The sequence below is a fragment of the Atractosteus spatula genome, chromosome 1 (genome assembly GCF_055471065.1).
Source record: "Atractosteus spatula isolate fAtrSpa1 chromosome 1, fAtrSpa1.hap1, whole genome shotgun sequence".
NCBI lineage: Eukaryota > Metazoa > Chordata > Actinopteri > Semionotiformes > Lepisosteidae > Atractosteus > Atractosteus spatula.
In genome coordinates this window covers 18869560-18885545 of record NC_142706.1, presented here as the reverse complement: position 1 = coordinate 18885545, position 15986 = coordinate 18869560, and the positions used below count along the sequence as shown (strand labels likewise).

Below are 15986 nucleotides of genomic sequence, written 5' to 3'. Positions count from 1 at the left end.
GTTCTTTAAAAAGGAAATACATATAGTGAAACAAAAACTAAATATTTTTTATTAATATCTGCAAACACACAGCTGATGCACAGAAATCAGACCTTCCAGATGTAGGTTAAAAATAGTGCACTTTTTCATTTTTGTACTCCATTTATTAAGACTGGGAAGAAACCAACAGATGCAGAATTCCGAGTCCTAGCCAGGCAGAAATTCTAAACAATCAATCACTAAGGACATTTAGAGCTCTCCTCTCTCTCAAGTGAAATACATGTACACAGGGAGACAGACACAGCACAACTCCCAGAGACAACAATAAGAAAACACCTCCTCACCTGTGCATCTCTGTGATGCAGCAAAAGGTTTACATAACAAAAATAATAATACAAACCTTCAATACTGTAGGCCTGAGAATGCATTTTTGTGAGGGTACACTTGAAGGCTAGCAAAAAATAAACATTGTTCTAATATCAGGAAATGAAGGTGGAATTAAGCAAGACAACAATGACAGCTGCTTTAGTCCAGAGCAAACAAGCACCTCCATCTGCTGAAGAGATGAAGTAAACCAGAGAGCAAACTTTTGCTCTGGTTATTTTACATGAAGACACTAAAATATTACTAAATTAGTGCCAATCGTTTTCTACTTCTCACTGTCTTTTTCAATATCTGTGGGAAAAAAACATGGTTGGTAAGTATTTCTTAACAGTAAAATACTGAGCTTTGGCTTTGTGATAAATGCTAATAACCTCCCCCCAAAAAAAAGGAGATCTACAAATTCCAGAATTTGATGTGCTTTATACAGATTGTTAGGAAATCACAACAGACAAGCTGGTTTAGTGTGGACAACCTTGGAATAAAAAAGTAATGCCCTTGGAATTTGCAATACAGCTAATATTATTAACCCACCACATTCATTTGCATAACTAGGCTGAGAATGTGTGGTTTAAAAAATAATTATTGACTTATTTCAACATACATCTTAAGTAAATCTAAGACAGATCCCATAATTTTGCAATTGTAATAATTCACCTAGGACATATTTTACATCTTTTCAGTGAGAGCTGTTTTAACTGTGTTCAGGAATAGGTCCACTGGTCACAATCCACCCTCCAATCTGTTTCAGCTTCAACCACTGGTGGCAGCTTATCAGATAGAAATAAAAAGAAAAATGTCAGGAATTGACACAATCCTAGCAACACGTAAAGGGATGTCTTTCAGCTATGCCACCAGTCCTCCAAACTGAACTACCCTGCACGTAATGAAGTATAGTTGAAAAGTAGGCTACTTCAGAAATAATGGTAAATGTATTAATCATACGCCAATATTCCAAATCAATACCAGCCAGTGAGTGCTCCTTTTAGGTCACCAGAGGTCACATCTGTTGAATCAGTGAAAAATGAAAAAGTATGTGCTTGTAAAAGCTGGATTGCTAGTAATGAATAAATTAATACATGAAATGAATCTAAATGTAGACCATGACAGGTGAAAGTGATACATACGGTTGTTTCAATATGCAGTAACCACAAGATATCTTCATAGAGGAGGAATAGCCAAACTCCTACCTGCCACGTTTTAAGGAACCCACATATCAAAGTTGTAATTTCAGAAGTAATGGCAACAAACATGGATAGTGGATGATTTCATATTTAAATAAAATCAAAACTTCCAGTAGATGTTTACAGAATCACTGAACCCAAATTTAAATTAAAAACAAATTAAATCAGTATATACAACAATGAAGTGATTCGCCAGTAAGAAGCCCTTAATTCTAGTCTGGCAATGAAAGATTTCCCAGAGCAGCCAAGTTATAATAAGGAAATAGCAAGAGCACAAAAGTCTATGAATTAATCAAGGTAGTGTAAAGAGCTGCTTTGTAGAATCATGTATGTGCAAGGTTTTCTGTCATTTTTTTATCTTTAATTTTCTTTCTCTAGATGCATTCACCCTCATGTGGATCAAGGCTAAACATGTTTTTATTTCCGTGCGCTCAGCAAATCAAACAGGAATGTAATGACCTGTACTCCAGTAATTCTCACCTTGAATAGCTACCCTACTCCAATCTATGTCTTATGAATTAAACACACAAGGTACAGCAACTAATTATCAACAACAAAAAGTGCAAATCATGTATCCTTTATATTGGATCCTTTCTATGCTTTTGGTTCTTGACATTTCTTCAGGCTTTATATTAATCAGATTAAATCTCCTTATCACCTGTTCCATATCAATACTCTCACTTATGAGGTGATTTAGTGCTTATCCAGCTGTCAAAGTCACTCAAGTGTATCATGGTTAGTCACAAAATGCTAAAATAATCAAAATGATGTCAATTAAATTTAAGCAAGATCCAAAATCAGTATACCTTATTTTTCTACAAACATACAGTGATAAATGAATGTTAAACTTTGATGCTGAGAATATTATATTGAGTTGACTATTGTATAAAATAACATTAATCATGTTGTAACATTCTGTACACTTTCAGAATATCAATACACAACCTACCATTCCTAAAATAGTGAGGTTTTTCCATTTTGTCACAGAACATTTTTCACACAAGGTATCGTCCTCTATAATATCCATGAGGACAAGCTTAACGATGTGTTTCTTTTTTTTTACATGGTGTTTTTTACACTTGTATTTTTCCAGTTTTAATTCTATTACTTTTCTATACAAGTAGCCTCATGCTCAGCTAATAAATTTACAAAGATGGATATAAGCCATTCTTGTAGTATCTGCTCATGCTAATGCTAATTCACTTGAAGTTAATATACTGTATATGAAAATTACTTTTTCAGAGCCTGACTTATTTCAAGAGCCAGAGATTGACTTATTTAGTCAATCACTCCATTTGAATGCTTTAGTGCAAGAAAAGCATAATGACCAAGACTCTTGTGATTTTTTTTTAAAAAGCAGAGCTAGCAACTATTGTTGACACTGTATATTTAAACCTTTTAAAAAGTTAACTTGACTCATTGGCCTTTAAATCAGAAAAGAATTCTCATCTTACTGAAATGAAATATGAGGTTATCAAATATGTTTTTTTTGCAAAATATACTTTTAAAAAACAATCCTGGAGATGAGAATCTAAATAATAATTATTCTATATGATTTGAGAATTTAAGTTAATGGCAAACATAAATATAACTGTTTATAGTGTAGTCCCAAAAAAACATTAGGCTCTCCATTTTATGAAAAAATAATGTCTAAATTACAGTAAAGCAGCAATTTAAAAAAATAAGTCAAAACAAAATGGGAAAAAGAGGCAATTGAAAGAAAACTATCATACTAGAGTGGTCAAAGTTTTCCAATCTGAACAGAGATCGACAATTATTCACAGAGTATTTCCACTGACACAAAAAAAGGTCCTGATCAAGGTCAGTAGCCTGACCATTGTATGAAATGCCTGTCCCTGTCAATCAGACAAGTTAATTTTTCTTTTACAGAGTTTCAGATTGTGTCAACTAAGCAGGCTACAGATGCAGCCATTCAAAATGCGTGGTACAAACCCGCAGTACGGTAAACTACCCACAAGCCGCGGTAAGTGATTGGCTGGCCAAAATGACCGACAGGGGCACTCGTGGTGCATTGGTTGGTAGTGAAAAGATTTAATCATTTAATGTCTTTACTGTGCACATTTAAATCTGCTTAGTTTTGAATATTTATATGGAATTTTACCACTAAAGGGAAATTTTAGTAGCTGAGCATAAAAAGAAGAGGAGCATAACGCATCTGAAGGTCATAAACGATATTAATTTAGGAACATAAACATTACTGTATGTACGTAAACTGTACTGTGTATGGCTGGTCTTGGTAGTTTAAAGAAAAAATACACACCAGTCTTCCATTTCTCCCTAAACATTTTAAGCATGAAAGTTTTATGAAACGGTACCCAAATATGCGATTGCTGTATAGAATGAATTTTAATTTCTACCAGACTGTTACATTTCTACCGGACTGTTACACCAACGCATTAGCATGTTAAAGCGATTTCATTGAGGAGCTCAGCTTTCTTAACTAGTAAGTACTGTACTTCCTTGGTTTTGGAGGGGGGAGGTGTCTTTCGCTGGAAATCTCGCCCCCTTCTACTTTGAAAATACCTGTGAAACCGGTTTAATTCCAGCACTCCCGCAGAGAGGGGGGTTGTACTCGTTAATGTCTAAGCCGGAACACATCATTATATCTCATTTTGTATTTCTATAAAAAAATCGTTTGCCCAGCCTAACACTATTGTTGTTATTGTTTTTATCCTGTAAAGCGCTTTGAGGAGCACAGCTTTCTCACCACTTAGATTACTTTTTGATACCATCCTTACACAAAGCAGAAACTTCTTGTATTTTCCGATGACATACAAGTGGAAAGATTACAGATTTTAATCGTCTTTTTTCTGAACCAGGGAAAATCTGATCATGTTTCTCTATAACAATAATAAAAAACTTTATTTTACATATCACCTTTAAAAGTGGCATCTCAAAGCAATACAGTAGATGTAAACCACAGATTACAAAGTAAATACCCAGACAAACGCAAACGCGTTTTTAATAAAATGCTTTTATTCATTCAGCAGAGAGAGCGTAAAACCTGGGCGTAACAGCTGTTCCTTTTTCTGATCACTCGCTCTCTGGATAAACGTCTCGCCTGTCCTGTCCTTTGTTTTCCTAATTTGCTGATTATGCCTTCTGCGATCCACTCCTGCCCTCACACCTAAAGAAGACTATTTTAAATTTCTTTGCGTGGTCTATTGTGCAATTAACCCTTGTATGTGTCCTTAAGGTGATATCACATAAAGGTGATATGTAAAATAATGTTTTTTATTATTGTTATAGAGAAACATGATCAGATTTTCCCCGGTTCAGAAAAAAAGATCTAAAGTATACTAGTTTGTCACTAGTATACTTTTAATACAGTCTTTGCTGTGCTCTTGAGATCCGTGTGATCAGTGTCGCAGTTTAAATCTCTCTCTCTCTCAATTCAATTCAAGGTGCTTTATTAGCATGACAGATGGGTACAATCAGTGCTGGGTATTTACTTTGCTTTGAGATGACACTTTTAAAGGTGATATATAAAATCAAGGCTTTAACTTGCTTTAACTACGCAAGTCTGAGTTCTTGTGTCTGTCCTATCCGAACCCGAAAGTATTACAATATGTATCTTTATAGCAGGTGGTGTACAGCTTTTTAGTATAGATTACACTTTTCTAAAATGTATTTAAAAAATAAAAACGATTACAATCTAATCTTTCCACGTTTGATCCCAAGATCCCAAGAAAAATAAATCTAAACGGGGAGAAAGCTATGCTGAAAGTTTATTAAGATACTTAGAAGACAAAGATATCAATTTATGTTGCATTTGTCTGATTGTGAATCTAAAAACACATATACTTCTACCAGCTTTTGCGATTTAAATCAAAACGCGATCAATATAAATGTTTATATTGTAACGCCTAGGTGACTATTCATTGTTATTAAAATGACTTAAATTCGATCATGTTGTGATATTTAGAAATATACATTTGTTTGGTGCGAGTGAAGTTTTATTTAATCTCTGAGCCATACTGATTCTTATGGAAGCCAGTTTCCGCCAGGGAGTAAAAAAAAAAACACACTATGGTATTCTCTCCGATGCAGTGCAGTTAAAAACATATCTCTGATGCTGTTCCTAAATGAATATCGTTTATGACCATCAGACGCTTTATGCTCCTTTTCTTTTTTCCAGTGGATTGAACAGGGAGAGATATTTCATGATGTACTTTTCACTGATGAAACAACAGTGGCTCTGGAACAGTTTTCAACCATGTCGTTTTATAAAAAGGGGAGATATGTACGCGTTACTGAAGCTAAAAGTTTAGCCTTTGTCACTAATGTAACCACTAAATAAAGACATATAGAAATCCCTACGTTACAGACTGTATATGGCTGGTATTGGTAGTTCAAAGAAAAAATACACACCAGTATTCCACTTTCTTCCTAAACATTTTAAGCATCAGAGTCTTACGTGTGGTTATTTCGGAAACGTTTGTACGTGCTCCTTCTGACCATGTTACTGTTTACTGTTACTGACCATGTTAAGTTTAAGTGCCTGTGGGCACTTTTCCTGTCCGTGGGGGGTGGACTGTCTTTCATTAGAAGGTTAGTCTGTTCTACTCTGAGAATGTAGAGGGGGTGGAAAGTAATTCCGTGTCGCATTAACTAACCTCTTCAGTTTATTCCGCCAGACAGTACATGAATATAATTATATCGTTATTAATTTGTTTAGATACGCAATTCCATATTATATTCCCTGTTAATCAAAATCTAAAAGTATGCATTTGTTAGATAACAAGCGAATTCACAGAAAAGGTTAAAAGACTATCACTTTTCACAAAGTATATAATCCTAATATAAGTCTAAATCCTAATATAAGTCTAAACAGTATCAGCTTTATTTACGGGTTGCAATTTAAAAAAAGTCAAAAACCGCACTCAAAATGCAATTTAGAGCTTTCTGGCAAGAGGAGACACCCAAATTAATAATGTAACATGCCACTGTTTGTGCATGAACAAGGTTATACTTGTTCCCCGGCGGAACACATTCCATAAGAATCAGCGCTTTTATATATCGCCTTTAAAGGTGGCTTCTCAAAACGCTTTACAGGATAAAAACAACAATAACAGCAACAACAACAATATTGTATTTCATTGCAGATCGTCCTTAAATCAATTGTTGACTTTTCTCTCTTTACTACTGTACTTGTTTGGATTGACTGAGCTCTGCTCTGTACCACACAATGATCCCCCCAGAGTCTCTGCCACGGGTGATTTGGGTTTTTTTGACAGAGGGTAAAAAACTCTCTCTCTCGCTTGCCCTCCCCCCCTGTGTATTGTCTGTTTTTTTTGTGCTGTCCTTTGACAAAACAAGGCTCGCCAGATAATGTGAATCGAAACCTGTTTTTCTAGCTTTTAAAGTCGTGCGATGTGTAAGCGGGAACACATCATTATATCTTACTTATGAAAAATACATAATATAGCTCCCAAACAAACGCAAACGTGTTTTTAATAAGATGCTTTTATTCACTCATAATCTGACAATTTCAGGAAGACTAAGGAAGGACTAAGGGAATTGCCATCTGTTGTTGAAGCTCTGTGAGCTCGGTGACTTTAAGACCACTTGTTATCCCAGGTTGTTTGAATCGCCACAATTCAAATAGAGAAAAAAGAGCTGACTGACAAGATTTAAGATGTGGCTGTCAATGTTGGATTAAAAAAAAAACACATTGCCCGACGTTTGTTGCATTGCTTGAAAAATAACTTTATTTTGAGAGACTGGATAAGTAATTCAAGTGTTTTTTTTAACTTCCTGAAAAACAACTAATAATTTAACTATATGTGCGAACGTTTTATGATATGTCGCTGTTGTGAATGTCTGTGGACATGTGCTGGCTGGACAGGAGGCTCTACTGTACACAGAGAGGGGCGGGAGGGGGGGACAAGCCGATACATACTCTTAGAGTTTGATTAATAAGGAATATAATATAAAAATATAGTACTAAAAATAAGATACACTCTACAGACATTCACAACAGCGACTGTCAGAAGATAGGACACAGCGGCTCAGACACCCGGTGAATGGAAAGGGGCACTTTAATGTTCTGTATGGCTAATACTAAAGCCAATACTTTAATATTCTTTTCTGTATGTTTAACAATAGTGGGTACTGGCCTAATTCGGCCCTGCTCCCGTTGTTAGGTGTTAATGTGTTGTCGTTAAGTGTGAATTTGTACCTGTTTCCCTGAGGTCTGGCTTTTTTTCTGGAAAACCATAACTCTGGTCTTGTCCAGATTGACTGTCAGCGCCCAGGTCTGACAGTGCTGCTCCAGCAGTGCCAGGTTCTGCCACAGCCTCTGTTCTGTGGGCGACAGCAGGACCAGGTCGTCTGCAAAGAGCAGGAACTTGATTTCTGTAATTAATGCAGATCAGTAAATCAAGGGACAAAACAATTATTGCGCCCGGCTCCTCAATGGGGTTTGACGTGCTAATGCGTTGGTTTAACAGTCCGGGTGTGGCAAGCCTCTAATGTCTCCCGACTTCGGCAAAAGGAACCTGCCTTTCATTGGACGGGAAAGCAAGAGCCAACCGCTACGCCGCCACCGTGTTTTGAAATCTTGTGACTTTTGAAATTTACTGGGGGTGGACCACGTCTGTAAATTTCGATGGGTCCAGAGGCAAAAGTGCCTTGCCTTGCAATCTCCGGGAAACCATTAGTAGCATGGTGAATCGGAGATTCTCAACCCTTACTTCGTGCGACTGGAAAAGAATTTGTGATCGGATCAACGAAATGCTTCGTAGAAGGAGGCGCTCTTTTCTTCTAGTCTAACAGTCTGTCCACAAACAAAACATTCCTGTTAGACAAGAGGAATGTAAAAAAACAATTACTTTTTGTCAATGAAAACCGGTGTGTGTGTCTCTCTCTGCTGGATGTCCCTCTCACTCTCTGCTGAATGAACAAAAGCATTTTATTAAAAACACATTTGCATTTGTCTGGTATTTACTTTGGTCCTTTTAACTGTTTTTCCATCTACTGTATTGCTTTGAGATGCCACTTTTAAAGGTGATATGTAAAATAATGTTTTTTTATTATTGTTATAGAGAAACATGATCAGATTTTCCCCGGTTCAGAAAAAAAGATCTAAAGTATACTAGTTTGTCACTCTTCTCATCCCCTCTTTGCTAAATGGCTTTTGAATAGAGTCACATGAAGAGAGAGGTGAAACAGCCCTACACAGCCCTGTCGCAGTACACGAATATAATTATATCTTATTAATTTCTTTAGATACGCGATTCTTTTAATACAGTCTTTGCTGTGCTCTAGAGGATCCTTGTGATATTTCGAGCTCTGGTTGAATGATAAGTGTCGCAGTTTAAATAATTTTCGTAGTTAGAAATTATGAAACGCTCTGTTAAAAGCAAGGGAGTTTTTATGTCCGTTGCAGTAAAAGAAAATGCCTGACAAAGTAGGGCTTGGACAGATTCCAAGTGCATTTTTGCAATTTACGTCGCAACAGACAATGTACAGCGTGTACTATTCTTGTGTTGTGGTACATGAATATAATTATATCGTTATTAATTTCTTTAGATACGCGATTCCATATTATATTCCCTTTTAATCAAATTCTAAAAGTATGCTTGTTGACTCTGGTATCATGTTAGTTAAAGACTTCGATGCTTAAAATGTTTAGGGAGAAATGGAATACTGGTGTGTATGTTGTCTTTAAAGTAACGAGACCAGCCATATACTGTATGTTTAAGTTCCAAAATTAATATTGTTTATGACCTTCACACGCGTTACAGTATGCTCCTATTCTTTTTATGCTCAGGTACTAAGATTTCCCTTCAGTGGTAAAATTCCATATAAATATTCAATACTTAAATGGGCACAGTTAAGACATTAAATATACATATACATACTGTATACAGTACAGTTTGCATACGGTAATATGTTTATGTTCCTAAATCAATCTCTTTTATTAGCATGTGAAAGGCATGGTGAATCGATTCTCAAAAATTACTGTACTTTGCATGATTGGAAACAAATGCGTGATTGCGAAATGCTGTGGTGTTACTTTTACAAAGATGGTCAATGAAAAAAAGAATGTGGACCAGGGCAATACTTTGAGTTTACAGCTTGTCCAAGGTCATTCATTATTAATACTATTAGTAATATCTTCGTTAAAGACTTTGATGGCGACAGCTCAAACATGAGAAGTTGAGCTTTATTTGCTCCACCTTGCGGAAATTCCTGATACTATTATTTTAATTGCGGTATTATAGGAGAATTTACGGTAACTCGCGGTAGGCCGCGTAAAGCGCACCGCAAAATAATGCGGTATCGCCCGCGCATTTTGAATGGCTGCATCTGTATGTTGAAAATGCAGCTCTTAAAAAAACACATAGAAAAACAAAGTTTCAAATATACCTGTCCTTGCAGTTAAGACTAAGAGCCCTGGTTTGCTCTGTGGTATTCAAATTTACGTGAATGCCGTTACCTAGATTTAGCATGCTTGTCATTTCCAAAAATCTGAAAAAAAAAATTAATCAGAATCTAACAAGGTTTGCAGAATTCCGATATGAAAAGCCCAAAAAATCAGATTGTTAAAATGAGCAATCAATGAATTTAGGATCCTGAAAGGTGCCGAGATTACATTAGGGGTTGTATATTTATGAGTGTTTCATTAACTTTCCACATGAATTTGAACATACAGTACAGAATTTGAAAATAACATTCAAAATGAGTGTGTTGGAGGAAAAGGGAGCGAACACTCATTTTAATTACTGATAATCAAACTTTTTACTATACTGTATACTCAATACCTCTACTTGCTTTTTATTAAAAGTTAAGAGATATTCTTCAAATCCAGGTTTCACTGTGAATAGGAAAGTGTAAAAGAATTACAGCCATACTAAATGAGTGACAATCAAACAGAAAGCATCTGAACAGTGGGTGAGATTTATATTGTTAGACAAAACATGTTCCCCAAAGACAGAATGAAGTGTGAAGGGTCTGATTCACCACCTGTTTTTTCAAATGGTAGACAGAAGGTACAATTCTGCCATCTTGAATATATTAAATACATCATTCAACAAAACTAATAATTTTTGTATGTATTAAAATTAAAACTATAAAGAAAACTAGAAACTCTAAATGGTTTTCTTTTTAATTTAATAAAATGGCATATACTGTACATATGATTCAAACAAATTACAAAATATTGTAGGGGATCTCATATGCACCTCTTTAAAAACAGAAATTGGAATACAGAGTGGATTATTTTTCAGGAATTATAACTAAGGGCTGCTAAAAATATATATAAAAGTATTAAATATATAAAGTAGTTCAAGCAAGTAGCTGCATAAGCATGCATAGGGTGCAAAGGAACAAATAAATATTTATTCCATGCTGAAAAGAGAAGAAAAGAAACACACTGTTTTGGCTGTGGAGATTTCTTCAGGCTTCCTCACACCTAAGGGAAGGCTGCCCAGCCGAAACGGTGTTTCTTTTCTTCTCTTTTCAGCATGAATTAAACCTTTACTTGTTCTTAAAATATAAAAATGTGTCAATCCAGATCTACAGTGGCTACAATATGGTTACAATATGGAATCATTCCGTATTTGTTTGGGTTTTTTTGGGGGGGAGTGGGGGTGGGGGGGGGGTTGATATCAACACAAAACAATCTATAATGTCAAAGTGTAGACAAAATTCTGCAGATCTTTTTGTAGAGAAGCTGGGGTCAGAGCGCAGGGTCAGCCATTTATACGACGCCCTTGGAGCAGTTAGGGTTAAGGGCCTTGCTCAGGGGACCAATGGGGTAGGATTCCTCTCCTGGCCGTGGGATTCAAACCAGCAACCTTCCAGCCACAGATCCTTAGCCACAGAGCCACCGCACCGCCCCTAAATTTGCCTTTACAAGTCACATGTATAATTGACTGGAGTCCCCCTGTGTGCAATTAAGGTGTTTCACATGATTTCAGGTTAAATACGTCTATCTCTGGGACTTCACACTTGATTAGCATGGCTCCCAGTAAAAACTAAATCACGAAGACAAAGGAAAGTGCAAAGCAAATCCAGTATAGGGTTACTGAATGGGAGGGAAAATACTTTTGATAGTCACTGTAAATTAAAATATGAAGATCAACCAAGTGACCTTAACAAGCTATGGGCTCCAGACTGCTGTTGTTTCTCTTGACAGGATTGTAAATATGCAGTGTCAGAGAGAAATTTGTTGGAATTTTCCAAACAATGAGGGACATTTTTTGTGGAAATCTGACCTGCCTGGAATGCTCTTACTGTATATTTACTGTATATTCTTTTGGTTATTTTCTCCTCTGAATCTATAGGTACCTAAAGAGAAAAAAAAATATTGTGAAGGCAAAGAACCTAAATCTGAATGGACTAGCTACAGTCCCTGATCAAGGGATTAAATTATGTTTCCAATGACAATTAAGAATTAAGTACCATACAAGCATCTAGTACAGTGAAGAGAAATAGTAAAAACTATAAATTCACATTCACATAAGTCTGTTTTTTAGAAACAATTTCTTTCCTACAGTGTTGTGAGGATACTTTAGGACCCTGAATATATACATTGTACAGTATATATACCTACCAATATCTATCTGACACAGGTATCTAAATCCACTTTGATGATATCAAATTCAAACAATCTGCTTGTACATAAGAACAGAAGAAATGTTAAAAACCAGGGGGGTCACATCTAATTCATTTTGTTGCTTTAATTCACTAAGCAAAGGGTCCTATTCTGCTGTTTTTGACAGAACCCAATTCAATGTAGCTTGTTCCAGATTTCCACATTCCACTTGCTATAAATTTCACTGCTTGTGTAGAGTTTGATCTTTTCATGTTTAGGTCTTCTGATGTGATTTTGACACAGTGAGAAATCTTTATTTAGCTGACAAAGGATCCTCCGAAGTGTGGAATTTCTGAGCAATGGACATCAGAATTCAAATTCTGTGTTATTGTTTGAATATATGTTAGTGCTATGTATGTCCTTTTATATTCTGATAGGGTATGTCAAGTATGTCCTTTTACTAATGCAACATTTATGGTAACACAGAAAGATTGTGCTATTTATAAGCATAAAGTCACAGAGAAATGGCCTGTGCTTTAGAACAGAGGAACGAGAGAACAATGGTCCCTCTCTGTGTTGCTCTCCAGAGGCCATTTCTTAAAAAACCTATTCAAAACCACATTGAACTATGCTGTGACTCCTTCTATATATATACTTGCATAGTTTTGATTGCTTATGCATATCAAACCAATTCACTTGCAGGCCACCATGAAACTTCTGGAAACCTTTTTCGAACAGACAAAGTAATAATTTTAGTTATGCCTTTGATGTGCTACATTGGCAATTCCTTTAAAATAGCAAGGGGAAAGAACTGCATTGGTGGCATTGATGCACAGTGGTTAGAATTGCTGCTTCGCAGTGCTGGGGCCTTGGGTTCAATTCTGGACCTGGGATGCTTTCCGTGGGAAGTTTGTGTGTTCTCTCCATGCTCTTGTGGGTTTCCTCCTACTTAATTAATATTTTACTCCAGTTTCCTCCCACAGTCCAAAGACATGCTGGTAGGTTAACTGGGAAAACTGGCCCTAATGTGAGAGTGTGTGTGTCTGTGTGTGTGCACTGAGATGGACTGGTCTCCAGTTCAACTGGCTTGCGCCCGTTGATTGCCGGGAAAGGCTCTGGCACCTCTGCGACCATGAATTGGTTAGAAAATGGATGGATGGGTAAAACTAAATGAGAGATTTGAGAACATTTGCTGTCAGTCATCTCAAAAATACAGATGAAATCATAAATCTGAATCAGTAGTACTAAAATGATTAGGATTAGCAAAACAATAATGATCGTAAAACTCACTTCCAAGAAATGCAAGGCTGTATTTTAAATTTTGAATGAATGGGATTAATTTACCAGATCTCATAAGTAATTTCCATAGGAAATTAAAAATAAGAACACAAGCAAAATATGACACACAAAGAGGTTCCCTAACTAATTTGCACAGCATTGTGCATGTGGTGCCCCTCCTTTATCAAGTCCATAACAAAGTAAAACAAATTCTGGCAGTAAATTAAAAACAAATCTCTGCAGAATGTTAAAGCATGTGTCTTCTTTTACATAAACAGATTCTTCTCACTCTTCATTTAGCAATGCTTCAGTACAAAGAGGTTCTAATCCTGGTTTGGCATTTCTTTCCGGTTACGTCCCTTATTTATCTTTCTTATTACTGTTTTCAACATAATAAGATGAAGAACCTACTGCAGATTCGGGGTTGCCTTTTTTGTGCAGTGATACATCTTAATCACAGTTAAGTAGGGCAATGTTCTTAAAGTTATTACTACAGAGTTCAGTCAATAATTTGTGGTTTTCTCTGACTTCTCCAATGATAAATGCCCCTGTTTCAGTCCACCAAATGTCTTGTAAGGTGTCTGAATAAGATTGTACAAAATAAACAATTTTAATTAAATTACAGGAGCTGGAGGGGCCCATATGCTATTTGACAATTGCTTTCTCTCAGGGCCTAAGTTTGGTATCCTGGACACATTCATGTAACATAATTAACTTGCTGTCTAGCACCATTTTATCAAGCTCACTGAAAATGACTAGAGGTCTGAATGGCTGTGAGGTACTTGGAACAAGATTCAACTGTGCTTAGAGAGCCAGATGATCAAATTTCTACAGGGTATTGAACTGCGTGTCCTTTAAGCTATGAGCAGTAACCTTGAAAGTCTGATGCACAAAACATTCTAGGCCACAGAACAATTTAGGAAGTAACAGCTTCATGTAACTATAGATAACAGCAGTGCAGGTGGATTCCCGACCAGAATTAAAAGAAAACTAAGTTGGAAGGAAAAATAATATTACATCACAGCACTTGCCAGTTATCACATAATCAGTCTTATGAGTTGCCATGTTAATGAATTCGACACAGGTGGTGGAAAACATTTCCAGTCTTAGCACTGTGCTTATCCCTGTTACTTAGACAATCGTGTATGTAATCATACAGGACTCATTAACAAGGTGCTGTCAATATCCTGGGGAAGATGTTCACTGGAGCAACTGAGTGAAACAGCAGTGAGAAACGAGTGAAAAAGAGGTTAATACAACAGCTACTGTTTAGTTTGTTCACTCTGTGAGCACCAAGACACTGGATTTCCCCAAAAACATGAACTGTTTTTAACATAGAAGCATCAGATTTAAGAATATGATTTTTGGACTAAAAAAATAAGGAGACTAAGGTACAGATTCCAAGTGGTCAGCAATTGAACACATATGCAAACAGTTCAAAAAGTTCAAATTTGCAGTTAAGGACAAAAAGAACCTGAGAGCAATATGGACATTTGCTGACATGGTGACCTGGATACTAAAGAGTGAAGAATTGACTGAACTGGCACCACTTATTGACATCTGTGCCACTTCCCAAGCATCTAGCGCAGACTGTGAAAGTGGATTCAGTTTAATGAAGTGCATCAAGACCTAATTGCAGAACAGCCTCAAGGTCAACCACCTGGACCAGCTCATAAGGATAGTCCACTCAAGAAGCACATGCAGCCATAATCTCAGACAAAGTCTACATCCTAAAAGTGACAAGGACAGATGGAAGACGTTAAGAGTTGCATTGCTGACAGTAATAAAACAGTTATTTTTTATTACTTATTATTTTATACAATAACTGTTGTGGTCTAAAAAGACCTAAAGCTTATATAAACACTTTTGCATGCTGTAATTAATTATTTAAAGGTTTGTTGTCTTTTTGGTCTCCAATGTTGCAAAATTACTTTCACCAAGTGACCTGCTGACTGATCAGTGATGAGTTATTGGGCCAGGACCCAATTTCAATACCAATTAAAAAGTTATTTTTAACACCAATTCAATATCCATTAGTATAGAAAATCAAGACTACGTATAATAATTTAATAACATTTGTTAGAAAAAAATATTAGAGAGAGAGAAACTTCAAAACTTACAAGGAATTTTAAACATAACCACCGACTGCAGAGACACCCCACTATTAAATATGTAAAAGAACAGGATCACGTGCACAAACATACATCATATACAATTGCAATCTATGTCTTAAAATAAATTGTTTTTCTATGATTGGGAAATTCGACCTGGTTGTTGAGAAAATATTAATTTATTTATTGTCACTGGCATGACATGTATTTAGGAAGCTAGTGAAATATAACTAAAATATATTATATCGAAACCCTCAAACTACAACTGTGGACATTATTTTCTAATGAAACAATATCAAAATTGTGTAAGAATTCTAATTAACAGTAAATGTTTATGTAGACACTAAAATAAACAACCGTGTAAAAATAATTGTTACATTGGTATATATAGCAAGGCCATATTAGATTTCCTGAATTTGTTTTTCATAGCCTGTTACAGCATTTGAAAAAAGCATGTAAATTTTGCTATCAATGACATTTAAACTCTGT

At 36.0% G+C, this 15986-nt stretch overlaps 1 protein-coding gene across 1 annotated transcript in view; it reads right to left on the bottom strand.

The window, feature by feature from the left end:
- The window catches only part of pigg (phosphatidylinositol glycan anchor biosynthesis class G (EMM blood group)), a 137168-nt gene that overhangs the window by 91266 nt on the left and 29916 nt on the right, over nt 1-15986 (bottom strand). The window lies entirely within an intron of this gene.